Source organism: Puma concolor, chromosome F2 (assembly GCF_028749965.1).
Source record: "Puma concolor isolate L17-30 chromosome F2, mPumCon1.1.hap2, whole genome shotgun sequence".
Lineage (NCBI taxonomy): Eukaryota > Metazoa > Chordata > Mammalia > Carnivora > Felidae > Puma > Puma concolor.
Window position 1 is genome coordinate 7643764 of NC_141684.1, and position 25192 is coordinate 7668955.

At 51.6% G+C, this 25192-nt stretch overlaps 1 long non-coding RNA gene across 1 annotated transcript; it reads right to left on the bottom strand.

Moving 5' to 3' along the window:
- Positions 1 to 1909: 1909 nt before the first annotated feature.
- LOC147571811 (uncharacterized) lies at positions 1910 to 18748 on the bottom strand. The gene is made up of 3 exons (XR_015246636.1): positions 17560 to 18748; positions 7522 to 7808; positions 1910 to 2745 (listed from the first exon to the last, which is right to left on the bottom strand). It is a non-coding gene; the product is annotated as an uncharacterized LOC147571811 (long non-coding RNA).
- Positions 18749 to 25192: the final 6444 nt, after the last annotated feature.

Below are 25192 nucleotides of genomic sequence, written 5' to 3' on the forward strand. Positions count from 1 at the left end.
TGTTTAAAAATTTTTTTAAAAAGAAGCCTGAATGAAGCAGGAACCCTATAATCTTGGAAAAGATAAATAAAGTAAAACCTCTTCCCTTAAATAACATACAGGCAACACATGAACATAAAAAGCTAACCGTATGGGAGACCAGTGGTGTCCAAAGTGGGAGAAGGGACACATTGACCAGCGGTGCCCAAGACAACCATCTAAGCAGAAAAAAGAAAATACTAGAATTTCTATGTATTTTTCTCTCATACTTTCTAAATGCATATTTTATGTAGGCTTTCTAACATATGATAAAACAATCCAATGGTACATGTGACTAATAAATAAATGAAGAAACAAGCAAGAAAAAATGGTTTGGAAATATGTGCTCAAAAATGTGCAGTGATGGAATGCAAAAGCAAAACTGTAGAAGCAGTTATAGATTTTTGATTCCCTGTCTAAGAGAACAGCAAGATAACAGCTTGGGATTCATCCTTACCCACCTTCCCATTGAAATGCTTACAAAAATAGACCCAGGAGAATTAAAGGTGCAATAATACTGAGAAACAGAAATAATGTTCTGTTATCTACCAGAGCCCAAGAGGAATTTCTACTAAGTGACGAATGAGTGAGTCTACGAAGCAGAACAATAACACCCATGGAAGAAGATGAGAGGTTCCCGAACACGTCCATTGTCTGCCCCTACCTCAGACTCCAGAGCATTTTTACCAAAAGGAAGGGCAGCAAGGGAACTATATTGAGTATCTAGTGCTGCGTGGCAAATAACCTGACATTCAATGGCTCAAAACAACAGTAATCACTCATTAGCTCCCTCAGCTCTTCAGATCAAGGAGCAAGCGCGGCCTGGTGAGGCGCCTCCGGCTCAGGCTCTCTCAGGTGATTGCTGCCAGGTACCAGCTGGTGTCCAGCCATCTCAGTGATGGACTGAGGCCACAAGACTCACTTCCCAGGAGGCTCGCTCCCAGGGCCAGCAAGTCGCAACTGCCAAGTTGGTTTCTCTTCATGCGGGCTCTCCACAGAGCCGTATTAGTGTCCTTCCAACATGGCGGCTGGCTTCCTGCAGAGAGAACCATCCAAGAGGCCAAGGCAGAAGCGACAATGTATTCTATGACCTAGCCTTGGGAATCACCGCTGTGACCTCCACCATCCTCTATTTGTCACACAGGCCAGCCCGATACAACGTGAAAAAGAACTACATGGGGAGTGAAAAACCAGAAACGGGGCTCATTGAGGCCGTCACAGAGGCTGGTTACCACAGAAGCTAACTCACCAGGGACTATTCCTGACATAGACAGGGCCCTTTTTCCATCTCTCTCACTTTTTGCGTCTTTGTCTCTCCCTCTCTTTCTTATTTGTCATTCTCTCTCTCCCTCTCTCTCTCTCTCTCCATCTTTATGCCTCCCTCTGTCACTTGTCTCCACCATTAGTTTTTACCTTTCCATACATTTTCAAACACTGTAACATCTACTTGTGAAAAGGTAAAATCATTATTGATCTCACAACTAGCCTCCATGAAGGGATAGAAGCACAGACCCTGAGGGCAAGGGTATCAGCAGGAGTCAAAGTGACAAAGGAGACGCCCAAACTACTGCCCTCAACCCTGCCGCTTCCACTGGCAGAGGTCAGTGTCCCAAGGATGAGCTGGCAAAGGTTAGTCGTGTAGGGCGCAGCTGATGTGGGTTTGCCAACAGGAACACGAGGCCATCCTGTCTCTAGCTAACCTTGGGTGAATCCTTGCCTCCTGATGCCTGACCACCTCCGCTAAGCCCCTTCTATACACAGCATAGGTTCTGCAACTTTTGGAACCCACTCCACATGCAATTCCAACACTGGGAAGGATTTTTAGCTGCAAACAGCCTGCCTAATGCAAGCAGGAAAGGAACATATGAAACATACCCAATAACTCAGAATATCTTTGAGAAGAGTAAAAATGGAATCTGACTCTGCCGAGTCCAAACACCCCTGTGAGGATTCTCTAACAAACATCACTATGTAGCAGTTACCACGACCACAACTAGCAGCCAGAAATTCCACCACTGCTGCCCCCAAACAACCAAATAGCTCCATACTTTCTGGACAAGGACCTCATATTTCTGATTCCAAGTCCCAGAGAAGTTCACCTAACTACAGGGGCCTAGGTCCTCTGCCGTTACCCTGGCTCAAAGCAATCCTCGGGACGCAAATTTTCTGGGTTCTTCCATGCAAAGGCGGGAGTCATAATGTTCAAAATAATTAAGGGGTAGCGAGACTACCCAAAAGGTATCGGACAGCTGTAAATGACGTATGTCCGCTGCACAGATCAAAGGAACGCAAAGAACGCCAGAGAGAAGAAGGAAAAGGGAAGGTGTTTCCTCGTGGACGGCTGCCAACCCACACTGTCCAGATAAACACCAAGACAGATACTGGTGATCACTGGCATTGTTGTGGACTGTTATGGGCAACATGAGCACATTTAAGGTTAGCGATAACGTTCGAACCCAGGATCTCACTTGAGCTCACAAAATCCCGGTGAAGTAAACCAGTTTGGGACCATGCGGCCCGGCGAGATGGGGAGCCAGACAAGACTGGTCCCTGGAGCTCCCCCAGAACAACTAGAGATACAGAAAAGGTGAGTCTCCCTTAGCACCTGTGTCTGTGTCTCAACAGGGGAATGTCTTTACTTACCTTGGTGGAAAACCCCAGCTTTGTAGACGAGAGATAAGCCCATCTTCATCCACAAGCATCCCGCTATAATTTCTTTCATATAGACTGCGGGCACACAGACATTTTTCTACATCAAAATGCAGACATAAGTTTGTCTTCTCATTCCCTTCGTCAAAGCCACCCACCGGCTACGGAGCAGAGATCCAGTTAACTGCGACAGGACCAGGGTTACAGGCACAGTGGTCCTTTGTCATGTTTTGGCTGCCTGGAATCCAAATTTCCTTCCTGTTTTTGGAGAAATCCCCAAGTCTGTGATAGTCTTGGTGGGGACAAAGTCCATGGAAGCCTAAGAGAGCTAGATAGTGTCCATTCCCAGCAGGCAGTTGGGCAGTCACATCACCTCAGCTGGACCGATCGCACCTCCCACCTTGACCGCTGAAATCACCTGTGTTCTCAGATGCCTTGGCTCCCACAGATTCCTTCCCTGCTTAAGTTAGAGGCAGTTATGCAGAGACAAAAAAAAAAAAAAATGAGTAGTTCATCTTTAACGTCATGCTAGTCATTAAAGAGTCCAAGGTTTCTGTTAGCCTGCCCAGGTTCGTCAGCACCAAAGGACAATTTTTGTTGGGCTTTCTGAAAGGCCTTCATATTCCAACAAACATTCATTGTCCGCACCTTCTGTGCCAAACAGTGTCCTAGATAACGGAGACTCAGTGAATAGGCAGCGATCCCTTCTCTCTAGGAGCTAGTGGTTAGAGGGAGTTCAAAGCTGTTTTCAAGGCCCCCCTGCGCCCATCACTATCTTTTCAGACACCTAGGAATCAGGTTAGAAACCACTGATCGAACCAAAATCACTCCTTTACATAAGGAAAAAACGAAGAACCAGAAGGGTAAAGAGATTTCTCCAAAGTCATAACAGCAATTTCCCAACAAAGCCAGGAGCTCTCCACTTCCCCTGATCCCAGGCCAGAGCTCTTTCCACTTCATCACCCGACCTGGAGGGGGTTTAGACAGCAGACGTCATCTGCCCTTCTGTTGATTTTTTGCCAACTGGTCAACACTGAGATGCTGGCAGGCAGACTAGTGAAGGCCCAGTTAAGCCCAGCCGGGGTCGTCTGCAAAACGGAACACCACCTGAGGAAGAAAACAGTCTCGAGGGGCCCTGGGGACACGCTGTGGAGGACAGGTTTGAGCCAGCAAGTCCAAAAGAGAGAGAAGTACAGGAGACGGACACACCGAGCATGCCAGTCTGCCTTTCCAGCACACCAGCCCCAGGAGCATATGGCCCATAATTAGCCCCCGGGAGATGGTTATTGAGCCACAAATGGAGAATTATGGCTTCAGGTAAGAACTGGCAGCAGGAAGCGGAACCCTCAGAAGACTAAGAAAACCCTGTTTTCATGCAAATGCCTCCAGTAATCATAAACAAAAGGAGACACGCAGGGGCCTAGGGATGACCAGGGGGAGGAAGGCTGTTGCTACATCAGATACTGCATTTCTGGAAGATCTCTGAGACCCAGAAGAATCTTGCAGGCATCCCTGCCGCACGGGCCCTGGAGACCCCACCTGACTTATTCCAGGGCTGCAAGCTGGGAGCGTCCCCTCAGGGACACAGGTGAGCTCGTGGTTCCAACGACAGGCCAGGCGTTTTGTGGATGAGAAGATCCGCTGGCCATCTGAGAATTGGTCAAAGTTCCTCGACACAGGGTTCCTTTTTCCCCTTCGCCCCCTGCTCTCCGTTCCCTTCCAGTCCGCTCAAGAGGCAGCCGAGTGAAACAGGCCAAAACTCGGCCTGGCAGATTTGACTCCCGAGCTACTGCTTCTGGGCTGTGTGACCTTAGGCTGGTACTTCACGTCTCTGTGTCCCAGTCTCCTCAGTGGTAAAGTGGGGTGATGTTGCGTGGAAAACACGAGTCGCGGCACTGAAAGCTCTCAGAAGCGAGTCTGGCGTGTCGCAGGTGCTCGGTAAGGGTTAGAGGTCCCTGTTACCACCCCCACCCCACAGATGCCTTCTGTCTATTCACACTTAAGTCGGCCCCCCGGTCTTCCTTCTTGCCTCTCAGCTTCTCTCTCACCTTACACACGCTCTCATAACCCCCTGGGCACGGATTCCTTTTCCCACCATCTTTGCACATATTCAACCTCCCCGCCTTCCAGACCCAGAAGGGATCCCATGAGAAACCATCCCTGATGGCCACGGGTGGGAATAACCGTCATCTCTCACGCCCAGTGCGCCTCCCCCAGGGTTCTTCACGCTCTCTACGTTGCTTTATACTCATTCGTGCCATTGCCCCTCTGCCCCACCTGCCGGCCCTCGGCCAATGCTGCTCAATAAACCTGGCGAGCAGCAGATGATGAACAGGGAACAATGGGTGCTCCACCGAGCTCCCAGGGGCCCCGTAGGCTCCCACCCATGCCCTCGGCTCTCCCCTTCCCACTCGGTATGGAGGCACCATTCACTCACCCTCCTGCGAGCGTCCCCACACATCCTTTGGGACCGAGTGCCAAGTCCCGGGAGACAGGCTTCCAAGGAGAATCCCAACCCCAGGTGGCAGTGGCTGAAAAAGGAGAGTAAACCGGGACGAAGGGGCACGTGGGGAAGAAGGAGGGTGTGCAAGGAAACGCTCAGAGACAGCTGACACAAGTGAAGACTGCAGAGGTTGGAGTGAAGGGAGATTCGCCCACACAGGCTGGCTGGGGTCAGCCGGCCAGGCTCCTGCTCAGGAAAGCAGGCTTGTGTCCATAAGCACGGGCAGTCACAGAAGAGTCACGTAAAGCGATTCAAATAAAGTGCTTTGCATGAGGGATGACACACAGGGCGTGTTCCGTACATGTTGACCATGATCTCCATTATTAGTTTAACCGGCATCATAGTCTAATATCCACACAATTATACTCAAGTTCTACCTTTATCACCAAGTTACTGTGTGACCTCAGGCCAGTCACCAGGCCCTTCTGGGCGTCTCTGGGCCTCAGTTTCCTCACCTATAAGATAAGGGAGCTGCACTTGGTGATCTCTGGCTTTTTTCTTCAGTCCCTGATGCTGAGAATCTGCCCCAGCCCCCGTGGACCCGTCCCTCCTGTGACAGCCGCTTCTTAGGTTATGGCGCACAATTCTACACTCTCTGTGTCACTCCTTTCTGTTCCGGTCTCCAGAGTTTCTGCTGTGCCCCAAAACCGTGTCTGTATTTAGCTCTCCCCAGTAGGACCGACCAAAGAACTGAGCACCTAGAAAGTTCTTAATAGCTGTTGATTTACAAGGAGTCACATCATCAGGAAAACTGGGAGTCAAAACTTAGCCTTGTCTTATCATCATGATGAAAACAAGGAGGGGGGGGGCCAGGGTGGCTCAGTTAAGCGTTCGACTCTTGATTTGGGCTCAGGTCATGATCTCACGGTTCATGACATCAAGCCCCCATCGGGCTCTGCTTGGGATTCTGTCTCTCCCTCTCTCTCTGCCCCTCCTGTGCTCTCTCTCTCTCTCTCAAAATAAATAAATAAATAATGAGGAGGAGAGGAAGAAAGAGGAGGAGGGAGAGGAGAGAAGGAGGGGAGGAGGGGAGGGGAAGAAGAGGAGGGAGGGGGAGGAGGAAGGGGGAGGAGGGGGAGGGGAAGAAGAGGAGGGAGGGGGAGGAGGAAGGGGGAGGCGGGGGAGGAGGGGAAGGGGAGAATGGGGAGGAGGGAGAGGGGAAGGAAGAGGAGAGGGAGGAGTAGGAGGGGGGAGGGGAAGCAGGGGGAGGGGCGGAGGGGGAGGAGGAACAATGGGGAGGGAGGAGGAGCAAGCATGAGTGTCCTGTGTTTGCTGAGCTGTGCTGAGCACTCCCCCTGTGCAGCGCACACGACCATCAGTCCAAAGATTCAGAGGCTTAGGAAATGCCACTCCTCCACTCTTTGCACGCAGCCTAGTTCGCACTCTGTGCCCCTACCGCGTGGGGCCGCGGCACACTCCGTCCTGCTCGCCGTGGGGCTCGTCCACACCGTAAGGTGCACACAATCCCGGAGCCCCGGGCAGCTCCCAGAGAGCAGGGGGCCTCTTCCAGTCTGGGGCTGTCCCTGAACAACCTGGGCACTAAGACACCTTGAACAGCACGAGCCCCCCAAGACCCGGGGTCCCCTCTTCTAACCTTCTCGCCTGCCTTCCCGCTCCGCCTTCTCTCTAAGCCCTGCCAAGGAACAGGACCAGATTTCAAAGCTCCCAGACCCTTGGACCCCTCCTGTGCCCACGGCACCCTGCTCGCGGGGATGTGCTGCGGGTGGCAGGCATCCCCCCCTCCCTTCCAGCTCCTCCAGCTCCAAGAGCATGGTCTCCTCCCTCAGACGCCAGCCTCACTCTTACTTTTTCGTGGGGATTTTCGTCACTCATTATACCCAGAGTCTCAATCTTTTACAGGAATGAAAAGGTCCCCTTCCACAGAGGGCAAGGGACGTTTCGTCTTCAGCCCTCCTAGAAGGTCAGAGGAAATACGTGTGGCGCATCCTTCCAGCACACGGAAGAAGGGCAGGACAGAGCCCCGGCACGCACCGTGCCCTGCAGTGCTCACAGCCCTCCCCGCCAGAGACTGACGGGGGCCAAGTTCAGATCACCACGCCCTGGAGCGGGCCAGCGACCCGTCTGCAGGCATGGGGCCAAAGCTTCCGGAACGCTCTACAACTGGACTTAAAGCCTTGATGGTCAGCCTGTCCTCCTCCGTCACCATGAGGACAAAGTGTGACGTCTGCTCCACAACCCCATCACCCACCCAAAGCCAGCCTCATGGGCCAGTCCGAGGCATCTGCCGGCCCCGACCCACCTCACCCCCAACTCCTGCCAACTCAGCACATGCACACTCTGGTCCCCCCTAGGTCCTAGGCCCTCTCACCACCTTCCTGCCTGTCCCTTACCTTGAGGCGGCCCCCGAGTCCCCAGGCACCTGATTCCCTGCGTTGGCCATACGCTGGGCCATGCCGGCAACCTCAGAGCTGCCCCCGCTGGGCTCTCCCGGGTGGCATCTCTGGAGGATGAGCCTGCCGTGTACCATCAACAGGAAAGAGGCCAATGTTCCCTTCAGCCTGGCCCAGCTCCTCCTGCAAGACGGAGACTGGACGCCCTGCTCTCTGTAGTCAGTGGCGATGCCCCCCTTTTGTCTTCTTCCACAGGATGCGGTAGAGCAGAGGACAGCAGGCTCTTCCTGTAAAAGGCCAGATAGTAAATACTTGAGGCTTTGCCGGCCACACGATCTCTATCACAATGACTCAACTCAGCCACGGGAGTACAAAAGCAGCTGTAGACAGCAAGGAAACAACAGAAATGGCTGTGTTCCAATAAAACTTTTTTATAGACAGACCCTAAAATGTTAATCTGTGTAAGTTTCACATGTCACCAAATAGCATTTTTCTTTTGACATTTTATAATCATTTAAAATGTAACAACAATTCTTAAAAATGTAAAGAAAAAAGGGGGGGGGCTCGCGACCCTTACAAGAAGAGGCGGCCAGCCCGATCCGGCCCGGGGGCTGTAGCGTGCCAGCCCCCGGCGGAGAGGAACAAGCCCTGGTTCGGGGTCAGACGGGGGCATTCCAGTGCTCTTCCTACCACCGACGGGCCCCAGGACCTTGGACAAGTTACTTAACGTCTCTGGGTTTGTTCCCCCTCAAAAAACTTGGAAAATAATCATGCCCTTTTCATACGATTTTTGTGAGCCTTAACTGAGAAGCAATGCAAAATGGTTCGGGGCACAAACACCCCAGATGATAAAGTCTAAGCGGGGATGGCAGGGACTTTGTTATCATGGCAGAAAAATCTGGAATCCAGGACTGTGAAACAGCAGGGCAGAAATCAGCTTCGCCATCAGCGAAGTCCTGTGTTTCTCTCCTAGCTCAACCCCTTACAGCCGTGTGACCTCGCTCAAGTTACGGGACCTCTCTCAGCTTCAGTTTCCTCATCCATAAAATATCGACAGTACACTCACCTCACAGGCTCTCCGGTGGATGACTTCGATGGCAGAAAAGGTAAAGTGCTTGGCATAGATTAGACCAAAAAATGGCGATTATTATTTATCCCATCCTGATTCTTTTCCTATCCCAAATTTCCTTTTTTTCCTTTCCAGAGAAGAAGTCAACGTTCTTTATCAAAAGCCCACCTCTCATCTCTGTCTCCAAAACATCCCTTTTGATGTTCCCTTGTGCTCCATCAACACAACATGCTCCCACCTCCCTGCGGGAAAGCTCGTTGCTGGAAACTAGGGCAGCCCTTTGAACTGGCGTTCTTTCTCCAAGCTGGAAAACATCGGGCGGTGTGCTGGGAGCTGTTTGTTTTCTCGTTCTCACCCTTGGAGTCTCTCTATCTGGATCCGAGGCTGACAAGGGACCAGCATGAGGACAGGCTGCCCGCGGGCCCGGGCCTGGGAGGGACCTTGTCTGCCCGGCCCAGGCCGCAGCTGCGGGGCCCTCGGGTCCCCGTCGGCTTTGTGGGTCAGACTGATGGTCAGTTCCCAGCCGGGCCATCTCTGATCCGACACGGACAGCCCTGATACAGGCCAGGCTTGTCTTCTTGCTGGAAAAGCTTCCAGACACGGTATTTCGGGTGGAGGCCTGCTCGAGCTAGAAGGCTGGCATAGCTACAAGAACTGGAGTGATTTGAGGGTGTGGAGGGACGGGGGGAGGCATTCTTTCTGGTTGTCTGGTCCTCCTGTCCCTTGCAGGGGGTGGATGGGCCCAGGGCTGAGGTTCAAGGTGGAGAGATCAGAGCCAGGGTAGAAGCCAGAAACAGGAAAAGCCAGGGTGACCACTCACCCAGAGAAAGCTGGGGCTAGTCACCGAGTTCGGAGAGGGGGGACAGAGCCCCAAACCAGGACAAAGCCAAAGCGTTAGATGCTTTCTATCCCTGCGTGTCGAGTACCCTCCCGACGCCACATACCCTGCCGGGTCCAGGAGCGTGGGGCAAACACGACACGGTCCCAGCCTCCTAAAGAACTCATTTTCTAGGCGCAGAGGGATGCACATACAGGGAATGCGTTGTGTTCCCAAAACCCATTTCACGTCACCCAAGCCACACAGCTTGTCTACGTTTCCTGGTTTCTTTGCACTGTCAGCCATGGGACTGAGCTCTGGCCTATGGATATACGTGCTGGGGACACTGCCAGGCCTGGCCCACAAAAAAAGTCTCCCATAGCCTCCTCCTCCTGTGCTGGCTGAATCCAGAAGGTCCGGCAGCGGCCTCTCGGGGCGGGCAGAGCCCCAACACGGAAGGAGCCCGGGATCCTGAGTAACCCTATAGAAGGCCACTGGCTGGCCAGGACCCCCTGCAAAAGACTTAGTGTGAGTAAGAAAGAAACATTTAACATGTTGACATGTTAACGTCAATGTCAACATTTAACATGAGAGACTCAGGGGCTGGCTTGTTACCGCTGTTAACGTGGTCAGAGCAGATGTGATACCGTAAGAGCTGTGACGCCATAAAACAGGTAACTGACCAGACTGAAATCCAACCTCCCTCCCTCCCAGCTGAAGAGTTCCAGGACTTGAGCAGCCTCCAAGCCTTGTCGGAGATGTTCCCAGGCAAACCTGAGCTCTTGCTGGAGTTTGTCACTGGGCCCCCACACTGAGTCAGCCTCCTGCGCACCCCTGACTCATCCCACCCTCTGGACTCCGGGCTGTCCCCGATCTGTCTCTCCAGAGCGTCTGAAAGCTGCCGTGCTGGTCTTCCCAAGCACGAGTTGGGTGCTCCTCACTAGGCTGCGTGCTGCTAAGGACAAGGTCATGGGGAACCTGGGCGGGGCCGTCTCGGTGGGGTCGTAAACAGGACAACAGTGGGAAGATAGACTTTTGATTCAAATTGTGGCGCTGCCCTCAGCATCCCCTTCCCTTTCTAGATCTGGACTGTCCTCCTGGAGGTCCATCTAACCGTGACCATCCGTGGTTCTGGAGACTCTGACCCGTCTCTTCACAGCATTTCAAGTCAGCACACGACAGCTCTATTCGCGTACTCAGAAACTTGCTGTGCAGAAGCCTGTGATCGATGTGTTTGTGTCTGTGTTTTGTTTTTCTTTTTTTTTTTAATTTTTTAAATATTTATTTTTGAGGGGCGCCTCGGTGGCTCAGTCGGTTAAGTGTCCGACATGAGCTCAGGTCATGATCTCACGGTCCGTGACTTTGAGTCCCACGTCGGGCTCTGTGCTGACGGCTCGCAGCCTGGAGCCTGCTTCGGATTCTGTCTCCCTCTCTCTGCCCCTCCCCTGCTCACGGTCTGTCTCTCTCCCTCTCTCAAAAATAAATAAACATTTAAAAAATTGTTTTAAATAAATATTTATTTTTGAGAGAGGGAGAGAGAGAGTAGCAAGTGATCGAGGGAGGGGCAGGGAGAGAGAAAGAGGCAGAGGATCTGAAGCGGGCTCCCTGTGGATGGCAGAGAGCCCAATGCGGGGCTCGAACTCATGAACCATGAGATCATGACCTGAGCCGAAGTCAGATGCTTAACCGACTGAGCCTCCCAGACTTAGTGTCCATGTTTTAATGCTCATGACAACACTGAGGGGTAGTGCACTAGTCCCATATTGCAGAAGAGGAACCCAAGATTCAGAGAAGTGTCTGGGATTCACAGTCATGTCCCCCTGACTCCATTGCCTCCATTTTTTCACCAGTATCTCCTTCTGACTCTCTGCTGGTTCTTTCAGTTTTCTGAAAACATGCCCTGTCACGTTGCCAAGTGGAATCAGCTCTAGGTTGGCTTGGAAGGTCAAGGATCAGGACCCAGATCTGCCCTGAAATCAGTGTGTGACCTTGACCCCTGTGAGGCCATTTAACCATCAAGAGGAACCGCAAGACACTCTGAAACCTCACCTAGGTGGAGAGGGATTGGATGTTTCTAGAGATAAAAATAGTTTAAAGAGGGAAACTGTCCAACCAACGTAAGGCGGTGTTTCTCCTGTGTGCATCAGGCCTCACTGAGGGCAGAATGTGCTGGAAGCATCTGAACTCTCCATGCATTCAGGACTTGTGGAGAAGGAGAAAGTGTGTAATTTCTGCTGGGTTTGTTGCTTCAGAAACTCAGAGAGGGACGGGGAAATCGTGACTTCCAAAGCTCACAGCTTTGAGTTTGTGTGGACAGCTGGGCCTGAAGACGGTGTCAGCTGGCATGAGTGAGAAAGCCTCCCTTTAGCAAAAAGTGATTTGCAGGAAGGGAATTTCTGTACTCTGCGTGTGGGCAAAAGGCAACCAAATGTTCCCTGGCATTCATGCTTCATTACCGGCAGAACGGGGTCCCGTCCTCAACCATCCGCGGGGAGGAAAGAATAGGAAACCACGCAAGACCATGTCCGGTCTCATCCAGAAGCAAGACGCAACATGTGAACACACTTTAGGAAACAGAATATGAGGAACTAATTGGAGATGTCCACAAAGATTTACAGCACACTTATCACAGCCCCACTCACAATCCAACAAGTAGACACAGCCTAAAACCTCACCAGAGTGAATTGATTAAATCCTTTTCGCGGTATATCCATATATTAGAATCCTGTCGTGCTATTAAAAGGATGTTTCCAGAGACCTGGTAGGGGGTTGAGGCAGTGTTGATAACGGGAATGTAATGTCAGCCTACAAGCCGCCCCTGCATCTCGGCCCATCTCCAGAAGGTGCACAAGTAACCGGTAACAACAATGTCTTTGGGAAGACAGCGACAAGCCAGCAGATGGGGGGTGGAAAGAGACTCCCTTCTTATCATTCACTGTCTCGTAACTTCCAACTCTTCAGACAGAAAGGGGCCATAAGTGCCCAGCACAGTAAAGGAAAGAAGACCCACACTAAGACATGTGATGAGAAGATCCGACCAGCTTCCAGATAGAAAAGGGGAACGAAGGGTCACACACAAAAGAACCAGAATCAGAATACCATCGGACTATTTCCACCTGAAGGACCAAAATGAAAATATTTACAGAGTCCGAAAAAAAAAAAAAAGTCAGCTTCTAAAAAAACTAAAAAAAAAAAAAAAAAAAAAAGTTAGCTTCTAAAAAAACTAAAAAAAAAAAAAGTTAGCTTCTAAAAAAACTAAAAAAAAAAAAAAAAAAAAGTTAGCTTCTAGGTGGCATCCAGGCCCAGGGGACACCCCTCACCCCACCTCCACCCCTACTCCAGGCTGCAGGAGGGATCAGAGCGCTCCTGGAGAGGCCTCTTCAGGAAAATAAAATGGATTGAGTGCATTTGTGATTTGAAAAAAATAAATAAATAAATAAGCAAAAGATCCCTAGAAAAGTAAACAAATAAAATACAGGAAACGATATTTACTTATAGAAAAAAAAATACAGTGCACTATTTAAAGCAGGGCTGGAAATTATCTATAGCGTCATCATGATGTATGTGTTAGTCTGGGTTCCCTGAGGAACAGGTGCTATTAGATGTGCATGAGATTTGTTGGAGGAAACACCTAGGAAGGGAAGTGGGGAGGGAGCCAGAGCCAGACGGAAGCCGTCACACCACCCTGACTCTTGCAAAAGCAGAAAGTCAACTTACGAAAATTTTGCCCACACTGGGGGGGGGGGGGGGGGGGGGTCCGTCCAGCCAAGTCCCCCACTAAAGGTATCCAGTCACACAGGGGGTCGAATCAGTGCCCACGCTGGGCTGTCCTTGACCAGGGGCTGCTGCAGGAAGCCTGATCCAGGGCTGGTTCCAAAGGGGGTGCCGCCGGGGATCCCAACAGATGTGAAAAAACACTGCCCACCTGTGTAAACTCCTCCCGTACAGGATGCAGAGAGGGAAGCGGGAGGAGGTGGGGGTGCAGAGAGCCAGGCGGAGATCACAAGACCCCTGCAGGTGCTGCTCTACATTTCTCACTCCAGCTGAAGTCAGCCTGGGGCCTTTGAGCCCCTCACACGGATGATGGGCGGAAGCGAGTGTGTCTCCTTCCGGTGGATGGAAGATGGGCAGAAGCGAGTGTGTCCCCTTATGGAGGAGGTAAAAAGCCCCGGAGCTTCGTTCCTTCCTCATTTCCCCTATTGCAGTGACCTTGGAGGCCACAGGTTGAGATGGTGACGGCACAAGACGAAGTTCACAGAAGTCTCTGAGTCACCAGAGAGAGGACAGACCCCCACAACCCACATCGCCACTACCGACCCGCCTCCCCCGAAGACGACCTGGCCATCTACTCAGAGGAGAGTGCCAGCCGCTGTCCCCGTAACCTCTCGTCTGTGCCAGCTCTCCTGCAGCGAGGTCTGGGGTCCCGCACAGGCTCCATCGCACCCTCGGCAGGGGCACCGAAGCAGCTCCGGCACCCCCGTCCCACCAGAGCAGACCCAGGCTCCGGCTCCCTGCCACGTCCAGGCTCAGGTGGAGCACTGTGCTGTGAGCCATCAGCTGGGGTCTGCGCCCCACATCCAGAAGATGCGCAGAGGGGTTCACCCTTCCGGAGCCAACTTTGGCCAACGAGAGACGGGAGATGAGAAGGAGCTGTCCCTTCTTCCCCAGGGTAGATTGTTCTGAGCTGATGTCTTACACCGAGCAAGCAGGTGCTCTCTTGTGACGCTGTGGCCTCAGCAATGCATCCCCTTGCCTTTGTGTTCTCCCCTGTCTGTGGCACTCCCCTTTCCCCTCGCTCTCACTGCCCTGGAACTGTGCCTCACACAAAGCTTGAGCGTGTCACCTTTGCCTCGGGCTCTGCGTTGGATGGCGAAGACATCTCTGGAGGCGCCTTCTTGGATCTGCAGGCAGCAGGGGAATTCAGGGGGAAGAAGTCGCTGAGGACAGGGACGGGAGGTTTGCGGAGCCCTGTGTCCAGGAATAGGAAAGAGCAGCAGGAAACCGAATCCCTCAGAAAGGGAATCGGGAACCACAAACCAGCAAAATGGCGGAGATAATTCCATGAGCCTCTGGGAACGTGTTTACCTGCCTGTGATTTGTCCCTGACTTTTCCCCACCAAGTCGTGTTACACCATGAAAACAACCTACAGACCCCCTCGCAGGGCCACAGGGGAGGGAGGTGCAGAAGCAGAAGGGGCCATATTCTGGAAGAGTGGGGATGGGAGAGTAAGGGGACAACACTACTTTGTAGGGCAGCCACAACAGCGACTGAGCAAGGACCAGCCGGGGTCCCGGGCCTGCAGAAGCGCCACCCACGCCAACAACAATGATGAGACCCGCAACGCAAGTGAATTGCTTCGCTAACTCTCTGGTCCAAGAAATGTCATGTTTCTCTTTTATTTTATTTTGTCTTATTTTTTACAAGAAACATCCCATTTCCCTATGTTGCTAAATCCAATTAAGTCCACCTCAGCCTTGTCAGCCACGATCAGCAATAAACCCCACTTTGAGATTTGCGGAGCCTCCCATCTCTCTTGAAACTCTAAAATGATAACAGGTCACATTTTACCGAGCACTCACTGCACGCCAGATGTCGTTCTAGGCACTTTATGGGCATTAATTCATCCGGCCTCCGCAACATACTGGGTTAGGTATTGTTAGCATCTTCATGCTATTGATGGGGAAACTGAGGAACTCGCCCAAGATCTTGCAACTAGGCAGTGATGGAGAGAGACGTGTGCCTCTGAACCCCTCATTCTTAACTGATACACCGTAATGCAATTTATCGGAGGGTTTTACAGTCGAAACATGGAAGGATCTCTGGTCTCCCAAGCACCCTGGCGGCCACTCCTGGTCCTCTCTGTCAAGCCCCGTGTGGTCCATTGGAGCAGAAGGGCTTTGTCGGCACCCACCACTCCTTCTGCACAGTGAAGCTCTTCCCCATGGAGAAATGGGCCGCAGTGAGGACACAGTGAAACCGGAGGTGCAGTCGGCCCAGCACCCTCCCACTGCTTCCCAGCTCAAGGTTCAACTGCCTGGGTAACCCCCACACCTCCTCTTCTTGGTGGCTCAGGAGTTTCAGTTATCTTTCTCTGAGATCCTGCTCCTGCCCCTTTCCCCTCTGTGAAATCAGCCTCCACCCCCATGCCCACTAGGAAAGGACTGAGCCTTCATCTGCCGGTCAGTTTCCCACTGGGGCAAGGGCGGTCCATCCCTGAGAGGCATGAAGTCTTCCTCTTCCTCTTAGGGAGAAAAAAAAAAAAGGTGCTTCTCTTTCTTTTCCAAAGAGATCCAGGGCCACGGGGCACTGTTGTACACGTTGTGCACTGTGTTACTATAGGAGGTGCCATTCATACTAATAGTCATCACAGATTTAAATACTTCTTAAGACCATTTCTAAAAGACCAAACTTAAGTGTCCTGAGGAAAGGGAGGACTTTCTCTTGGGCTACGGGTGAGGCTGAGAGTGGTCCACTACAGAGCCAAGGGTGAAAAGTCAAAGCACCGTTCACGCCTTAGTAACATGTCCTGTTACCATTTACTAGTATCTACTGTGCCCAGGTACACTTCTAAATACTTTATTTTCATTGTGTCTCTTCACCTTTGAAACAACCCTATAAAGTAGGCAACACCATGATCCCCGTTTCACAAAGAGACCAAGAATTAGTTCAAGTAGTTTGTGCAAAGCTGTACAGCTGATTAGTGGAGGAGTTGAGATTTGAGCCCACATCTGCCTGATTTCCCAGTCCTCGCTCTGAACCTCTGCGGCTGACATGGGTACACTAGGACTCGGCCTCGGGCAAGGAGGGATCAGAAGCGGTCTGCGGCCACAAGATGTACTCGATTTCTACGTAAAGTTGTCTTCCTACCAGTGTCTCTTTTCGCGGAGTCCCACGATGGTGGGATCATAGTGCGTGTGTTTGGGGTGGGGGAGGGGGGCGGTCTGCGTGTTCAGAAACCTGCTTGGGAGCAAGTACCACCAACTGGCCTGTGCGGCTTTGGACAAGTTGCTTAACACACCAGACCTTTGAATTCCCTCCCCTGCAAAACTCGGGCTGGTGCTAACTTCCTTGTAGTGGGAGGATTAAATGATGTCTCTTATATAAAGTGCTTAGGATGTCTCCCGCATAAATGTGAGTTTCCCTTTCCACCTAGAACCCTCCCCACTCCTAAAGTCCCCACCGCTGAGTCGGTAGGGAACCTGTCTCTTCAGTTAAATTCCTAGCGTGAGCATTTCAAGAGAGACTTAAGCTGGGTTTTATTATCTGATGCAGATAACTTTTTTGATGTGTATCAATCATTTTCATTTGTAAGGTGGGTGGATTTTATATACCTATAGCTAGCTGCTGGGAGAAAAATCTTTAAAGCTTGAAGATGGGGTTTTAAAACATCTTTATAGATGAAAAAAGCAAGAGTTTAACCTTCAAGGAAAATAAAAGGGAACATGAAGTCTATACTTGAACACACACAATACAAAAAAAAAAAAAAAAAAAAAGACCGAGTTTGGGATTGCAGACGTATGACCTTGGCATCCATTGTTCGGGCAGCATAGAAAGGATTACTTTCATCCGTGTTATAGAGAAGGCAGCCCAATGTATGATACGATTCCTCCAAATCCGTCCTTACCCATGACACTGCCACAGAGTGGGAAACCCTGTTATGAGAGATGCCTCCCCCATTCATTCATTTATCCATTCCATCTCCCATCTACTCTCTTCATTCATTCACCCGAGAGTCTCTTCAGCTGATCACCACCGGCCAGGCACTGTGTTAGCCGCCTAGAGTGCAGAACTTGCAGACACCTGCTTTGCAGAGAGAGCGTGAGACAGGCACGTGCACACAACCACGACAAAGAGTCCATTTTACCTTAACATAGACCAAGAAGACTGGGGGAGGGGAAATCGACTCAATTCCAAGACCAGCACAAGAACAGTATCCTTTTTGTGTTCTCAGGTTCAATGAGCCCGGGCAGAATCAGAAAGATCTGACATTGCCTGGGGATGCTACAGAAGGCTCCGGAGGGATGTGGGAGGTGATCTCTGAGACTGCTTGTATATAGTAAGACCAGAAGGTCAGGAGAAGAAAGTATCGTGGACCCTTCCCCCCCTGGGAAAAGGTGAACTAAGCGAGATGAATAATCCAGATCACCCTACCTGCCCGCTCATGCATTTGCTTGCATCATTTCTGATCGTTTGCCAGATCGAGGCTTCGAAGGCGTAGTACGCGGGATAGCTGTGTTTTATCACAGGTTGAGGTGCAGGATGGAAAAAAACCTCCAACGTCACCCGCTCCAACCTCATCTTCTGCGGACCGGCCACTTCAGTCCCGGAGAGGTTAAGAGATTTGCCCGCGCGGCACCTTAAGACCCAGGCCCTGGGTTTCCCCTAATGCTCCAAGTGCCTCCCCCTGAGCGTGCTTGTCAGAGTGTCTGAAGAGCCTTCACATACCTGGTGCAGCAGGTGCTAACGTCCCCATTTTACAGAGGGGAAAACAGAGGCCGGGCCTAGGACAGGAGGCCACGTGCCCCAAATCACACTGCTGTGCTCACGGAGGTCGCAGGCAAAAGCAGCACTAGCTGCAACCCCGCGGGCCTGGGCCGGGCTCTGGAGCGCCTTCCGTGCTGCGGTGCTGCCGCCTAGAGGCGGGAGCTTGGACTGGGGCCCGCGGGAGGGGGGGACGCAGGTCCGGCGGGACGCAAGACCGCACGGAGGAGGCGACTTTCCCCTCTTCCCGCCGCCGAGCCCGCCTGGGACTTGCCTCCCGCTGCAGCTGCGGCTGCCGCTGCCCAATTCGCCGAAACCTCCCCGCACACCCCTCCGGGGCACAATCGACGGTTGCCCAGCTAAAAGTGAGGCTGGAAATTGGTGCGGCCTGCGCGAGAGGGATCGTTTTCCGTCCGCCTCTTGATGCGCATATGGAGCGAGGAAGGCGTCGCCCTGGGAAAGAGTTGGCAGCAACCTGTGGGTTTTCACGAGGATCTGCGACTCCTTCAGAGCGTAGGCGAGGCGGGGTCGGTCCTGCAGGTACCGTCCACGCAAAAGCAGGTCCGAGGGGGCTGGGATGCAGCTAATCGGCTGCCCCGTCCCATTCATTATCGGCCATTTGTGTGACATGATACGTCGTGAGTCTAGCCGTTGGTAGCGATCACCCTCTTGAATAATGCGTTGTCGCAGAGCCGGCGGAGACAATGGCCGGGACCCGAGTGCAGACCAATAGCGCCGCCTCGTGGCCAACTAAAAGACGACAGCTTCCGCTCCTGGTCCCTCCGGGTTCTCCCGCTCCCCCGGCAGAGAGACCGCCTCCACTGGCTGGGGAAATGAATTCTAGAGAATTCTAGCCCCTGCTACCCAGACCTACCAACTCCACTAGCATTTCAGAGTCTTGCTCTGTGCCAGACGCAGAGGCACACTTCCTCCAATTGATGATGGATAGGACGTGGCTCCTGCTCCGTGGGGAGAAGAGATGCGACACAAAGGTCCCAGCAGGATCTAATGGAGATGGGAAGAGAGGGGCCACAGTGCCCAGGGACTCAACAGTCCAAAACCAAGTCTTAGCAAGCTCCTGCCACCTGTTCAAGCTTATTTCCTCTCCCTGGCAATTCTGAAGAATTAATTCTGTCCAGCAGGAGAACCCTTGATAGAGACAGTTCTGATTGTCTAAAGCAGTCGTTCCTGGCTCTTCTGAGGTCGCATGCCCTCGAGAGTCTGGTGAAGTTTGTGGGCTCGCCCTCGATGTCATATGCAGCCACACACTTCAGCCACGTTCCTGCGAGCACCCCACTGAGAGTCCCTGGTCCCCAGGATTGTCCCCTCCTGATCACTTGGAAATCTATGTCCTAGCACAGAACAGTAACCCTTTCTACTTAGGGAGCTATATCGTTGACATCAAGGTGGATGCAGGACATCAGTGACATAAGAGAAATGACCGAGCACCCACAATGCACTCGAAAATGCTCCTTTGCAACTCGGTACCCCATTCCCCTTCCTATGACAGTCTGGATACCACAGATGTTCAAGGCCCAGACTTGGGGTCCACATGCCGGCTTCACCCTCACCACAGTCACTCAGCCTCTCTGGGGCTTGGGTTTCCCGCCTGCCAAATGGAGAAATGATTAGAAGTCCTTCTCACGGTGCTAGTTAGATTTAATATAAGTCACAGCGCCTGACAGATACTAAGAGCTCAAACACTGGCTTTGATTGTCAACATTATAATTAGGAGAAATTAATTCTTTAATCCATCCAGCGACACTTTACCCGCTACCCACTGTTTACCTGGCAACAAATACTAAGTATTGAGGACACAGATTTGGCCAGATGCCTGGCTGGGTAGCCAGACTCTGGTTTCCAAAGCTTGGCCCAAGGATATGTGGCAAAAGTGTCATCCAGGAGCTCGTTAGAAATGCAAGATCTCAGGGCCCCCGCACAGACCTCCCGGGTCAGAATCTGCATTTTAACATGATTCCCAGGTAATTTCCAGACATTTTAACATTTGAGAAGTCCAGCTGTAGATCTTGAAGAGAGAGAGACAGAGAGAGAGAGGATGAGAGAGAGGATAGCTTTTGAACAGTTGCCTTGCTTTGTGGTCCAGGTGGCATCAGAACCAGCCTGATGGTCTGAAGCAAATGGTCTTTGTTCTTTGTAATGCAAAGTGTCCCTAGAGGACTGATGTCCCAGCACTGCCTCGTGACCTCACAAAGGTTGCCCCTCTCTGCAGACAGGCTGGGAGAAAAGGTATGCGATGCCACAGAAACAAAGGGGCCTCGTGAAGGAAAGGGACCAGAAATTCCCACGCATTTCCTTTAGAGATTCCACGTCATTGGAACTTCTCTGATAAACTGGGGTGGTTGCAGAGGGATCTCCTGGCAGGAAAGGCCACCCAGAGAGCTAAAGGAAGGTACAGCGTGACGGAATGCTGGGGCAACGTGGTTCCAAGGGAGAACGTCCTCCAGGGAGCCCCGAGTTGGAGAGAGTGAGTCGTCTACATCGTGAAACCACTGTGCCCTTGCCCGCAGGGACCTGGACACACAGCTTATTGCAGAGAGGTTATTGCAGAAGTGGGCAACAATGTGCCAGACCGTGTGGCACCCACTGCTAGCCGTGGCAGAACAATGCAGCCAGATGCCATGGCCCCACAATGGATTAACCCAATTCTCCATTTCCCTTTCTGCCTGCCATTTATAAGCACGGCAGCTCGTGTGGGAATGAACAAGTTCCTGGAGTTTCAATGGTCCCAGTCTCTCTCCTGAAGAGCCCATGGTCTAGTGAAGGGTGGGCATGTAAATACAGATATGAATCCTTGTAACACGGGTCATTCTCCCCACTTCCCAGGAAGGACGCTACAGCCTGCAAGAGGGCAAGGCACCCGAGGAAGGTCACAGAGAGCTCAGGTGGCAAAGCCCAGTGTCACAGCCAGAGCTAACCCCAAACTCTGCTCTGTGCTCTGAAAACACCTGCCCACCATACAGGGTCCTCTGGTGAGAAGAATAACCACACAAGCAAGTGTGTTTTTCCTTTTAAAGTCCAAATTCAGTACAAACAGGACAACACTCTCCAGGGACACACAGGAGGAAACCTAGTTTGACACTGAGCCACCAGGGAGACCCCCCCCTTTGAACAGGCTTGGAAGAAAACGGATGCCCGGGAAGGTAGAGTGGCCAACATGAAGCATGGGTCTCAGGCACAGGGCAAGTTGTTCTCACTGAAGCTTGGGAGGGAAGTGAGTCTAAGCCTACGGAAATTGATTAAGACCAGATCGCTGAGGACCTAGAAGGCTCTCTGAAGAACCTGAAGTTAGCTGGGTAGCAGTAGGAAGCCACTGCAACTTTTGAGACAGAACCATGCTTTGGTCTGTTTGCAAATCCCCCGGGGACCCCAGCAAGGAGGGTTTGAGGAAAAAGAGAGATCCGGTTAGAGGGTATCCGAAGGGCCTGCCCCTGAAAATGGAGAGGAGAAATGTGGGGAGGCATTTGGGGGGGAAAATGCAAGCATAGCCATCGCATAGCATAGCATTGGAGAAGAGAGAGAGAAAGGAAAGGGGGGGGGGATGACTATGTGTCCTGGTTCCCGATCCGGGCAGGTTTGAAGCCAGATGAAGGGCAACAGAGGAGAAGGGAAATCTCTGGGGGGCGGGCAGCTCCTGCAGCCCGGTGGCAGTCCTGGCAAGCAGCGTGGTTGTCTCTCTTCGGACTTTGCGTCCACCCTGAAGCCTCGCAGGAAAATACTCTAAAACCTGAACAATGGCTGTGAAGGTCTGACAGCCACCAGAATCCAGTTCGCACAGGGGGCTGGGGAGTGCGCGGTGAACGTCAGACCTGCAGGTGCGTCGGCCCCATAACACCCTGGACACGGAGGCTCAGATGAGCTTCCCTGGTTCGCCAGCGGGCATGTGCATCGTCCCCCATCACACGTGGCTGGGAGAATTAAAGTGTCCGTGGAACTCGACTGGGAAAGGAGAACTAGAAACTCCCTCCTGGTGTCTGCTCTCGGTGCCTTTGTCTCTGCTGATTTAATCTGTGATCACTGTCATAACCCATACCTGCCACTGCAACGCCTTTTCTGAGTCCTTCCGATGAGTCATCCAACCTGAGGGTGGCCTTGGGGTTCCCCAACACACCCACCATATTGCGTTGGCCCGCCTTTTCACTCGTGACATCGCTGTAGCCAACAGCAGCAAGCCCACAGGTGCATCTGGACAGCGCTTTGCCCCGGCTGACCCGTGGAACTCTCGTTTTCTGTATGTCCTCCTCTAGGGGGCGTGTTTGAGGACTTAGCCATTCTGGTGCACGTACAACCTCGAAGATGCGTGTTAACACCCCTTCCTTGTATTGACCCTTCATGAATGGAAGACCACAGCCAGTGGATAAACCACTCTTATTCTCATACCTTGGGCAGAAAATTCCAAAATGCACCCTACCTGGTTCTCCCAGGGGGATCCTTAGGAGTAAGATTGAGCTGGACGGCCCATAGCACCAATCAGCCCAGTTCCTCACTTGCTTTGGCTTTTCCTTCTTCCCATTTTAGTCTTATCACCTCCCCACTCCAGACCCTTAGGATCACTTTCCTAAACAGACTACGTGCACACAAGCTCACGCTCAGGATCCACATTTGGGAGGAACTCAGGCTTGGACCAAGGAAAACGTTCAAATGGTGATGGACACGGGCACCCGTGTCTCTGCACCAACTTTCGTTTCATCAGCAAGATCTTCAGTCAGTGTCCTAGTGCAAAGGCCTGATTATCCCTGGAGATGTATATGCCAGGTTCTCAGCCTCACCTCTGCCTCTGTCCCCCCAGTGCGGTCAGTCTGCAGGAGGTCATGAGCAGACACGCCCAGTGAGAAGACACACGTGGAGGGAAGCGCATGTTCGTTTTGTGCAGGCAGGCCCACCAGCCCTGGCCTCGCCCTTCATTACCAGCCAGGTATAACCCGTAGCCTGTGCTTGCACAAACTCACCCCCGCCATAAATACAGCAGCAGCCACCCAATTCGCCCTTCTCTCGAGAGCACTAACCAGCGTAATGCTGTGCACTGTGCAAAACCTCGATGGGCAGAACTGAAAGGGGATGTCATTTCATCTTGCCAAAATATTGAATGTGAACCTGATCAAACCTCGAGATCTAATTCCCACTTTATAGGAAATATGGAGGAGAAAGGAATATGTGAGGATACAATCCATCAGATCCAGAACATGGAAAAATCTAGAAGATAAAATGACCCGGCTTCTTTTTAATAAGAAACTGACGAGAATAAGAGTGAAAGAATGAGAGACAGGAATCACCCAAGATGAAGTGAAGCTTAGAAACGTGTCAAACAGATGTGATGTGTGCACCTATTGAGACAAAAGCAATTGTAAAAAGATTTCTTTGTAGTCCGTCGGAGAAATTTGAAAGCTCTCTGTGTATTTGAGGATATTGAGAAATTATTTTTAATTTTTAGGAGTGATGACGGTAGCATGGTTATACCCTTTAAAGAATTCATCTGTTGGGGCTCCTGGGTGGCTCAGTCGGTTAGGCGCCTGACTTCGGCTCAGATCATGATCTCACGGTTTGTGGGTTCAGGCTCTGCTTCGGGCTCTGTGCTGACAGCTTGGAGCCTGGAGCCTGCTTCGGATTCTGTGTCTCCCTCTCTCTCTGTTCCTCCCCTGCTCTCACTCTGTCTCTCTCTCTCTCTCTCTCAAATAAATAAAGATTAAAATTAAAAAAAAAAGAATTCATCTGTTATACTGAACCATTTACAGATGAAATAATTTGATGTCTGAGATTTGCTATAAAACATCCCAGCATGGGGCGTAAAAAACAAAGCCGTGCGAAGGGTAGATAAATGGGGCCCACGATTGTGATCATTGTTACAGCTGATTGGTAGGTGCCTGGGAACTCATTAAGTTTTTCTCTCTGCTCTCCTGCAGATTTGGAAATTTTCCTTATTACAAAAAAGGAGAGGGAGGAAGGAAGGTGGGGAGAAAGGGAAGGAGAGAGTGAGAGGAAGCTGTTGTTTCAAAACTATAAGAGACTGGGTTTCCCTACAGATGGCGTCCTGGTAGCGGACGGCCACCAAATGCTAAGAGCAATCGTACTAATGAAAATAATGATGATAATGATGTCTGTGCAAAGGTAGGACAAGCATCCTTGTCTGGAAAGGACCAAGCATGAGCCACAGCGATTCACCAAATTCTAACAGCCACCCTCGTTATGAGTGGAGCTGACTCTGTTCGGGTTCTGCCTCAGCTGGGGCTGGGCCCCACTGCCCCCCGAGGGGTTGTGTGGGAGGGTGTGTGGTGCCTTGTTCAAGCCAACCCCCACAGGAGATGGGGAGCCCAAGCGATGATGGCAGGGGGGAGGCTGGTTGGAAGGGATTTCTAGGAAGAGGGGCTTTCCTAAGCCCTCACCTCACCTCTCTGCGCATGGGGTGAGGGAAGGCTGTGGGAGAACCTCCCACTTGGTGAATTAGAGGGAAACACCGGATATCCATAGTTCAGTTCGCCCCCCTTCTTCCTCTTGGGAGTGAGCTGCCCCAGGGAACAGGCTCAAGAACTTGAACCAAACTGTAAGGACACAGAAAATCCCCTAAAAGATTTTAAGCAAAGAAATGAGGTTGTTTATCTCCTATTTATCTCTTACCTTCAACTCTTTGCACCTTCTGTTCCTCTTGTCCAGAATGCTTGTCCTGTCATTCTCCACCTCTGCTCTTGATTAACTTCCATTCATTGCTTATGACTCAGCTTAGCTGACACTTCCTCCAGGAAGCCCTCTCTGACTGCTCCAGCGCTTAGAACCTACCTGTGTCCTAAGTCTGTGTTCACGTGTCTCCCGACTAGACCACAAGTCCATGGGGACAGGGACCGCCTGCCCGGGTCCTTGAATCCCCTGAGTCCCTAACTTCCTGACACATGATAGTACTGAATTAATCATTCCAACATGAATTATTGAATTCAACTTGAAATCTACCAACAATATGTGTATATAAGGATGGAGCTAGAATCTAAGGTCCTCTGTCAAGAAGGATGGACATGGGGCACCTGGGTGGCTCAGCCAGTTAAGCGTCTGACTTCGGCTCAGGTCATGATCTCACGGTTCATGGGTTCGAGCCCTGCGTCGAGCTCTGTGCTGACAGCTTGGAGCCTGGAGCCTGTTTCAGATTCTGTGTCTCCCTCTCTCTCTCTGCCTCCCCCACTCGCGCTCTGTCTCCCTCTGTCTCAAAAATAAATAAACATTAAAAAAAAAAAGAAGGATGGACAGAAGATGATAAGGACAGAAGACCTTGGCTTCTGGCTCACAGATGGTGTCCAGCCCA